This window comes from Fulmarus glacialis, unplaced genomic scaffold (assembly GCF_000690835.1).
Source record: "Fulmarus glacialis isolate BGI_N327 unplaced genomic scaffold, ASM69083v1 scaffold12891, whole genome shotgun sequence".
In the NCBI taxonomy this organism is placed as follows: domain Eukaryota; kingdom Metazoa; phylum Chordata; class Aves; order Procellariiformes; family Procellariidae; genus Fulmarus; species Fulmarus glacialis.
Genome location: NW_009194785.1, coordinates 12,512 through 12,830, shown reverse-complemented (window position 1 = coordinate 12,830; position 319 = coordinate 12,512).

The window sequence follows — 319 nt, the reverse complement described above, 5'->3', positions numbered from 1 at the left end:
TTATATATATATATATTAGAAAAGTGAGCTTATTTCTTTAGCCTTGATAGTTCAATTTTATAATGATTTAGCCAAACAGTGCTGTAACTGCACAGAGCTAGGTAGAGAGACCACCATATTAAAAAGAGGTAGCGCGACTTTTTTTCCTCCACATATCTTGTCATCTACTCCCATTTTATGTATCTGACAGGAATACTTGCTGTAGGTACATGTATTATTAGTATTGAAGAACTTTTTGCCAATGAAAATGTTGGAAACAAAAAAACCCATTCACAATTTATAATGGTATCTATGAAGTTCCAAATTATAGTGATTTGAC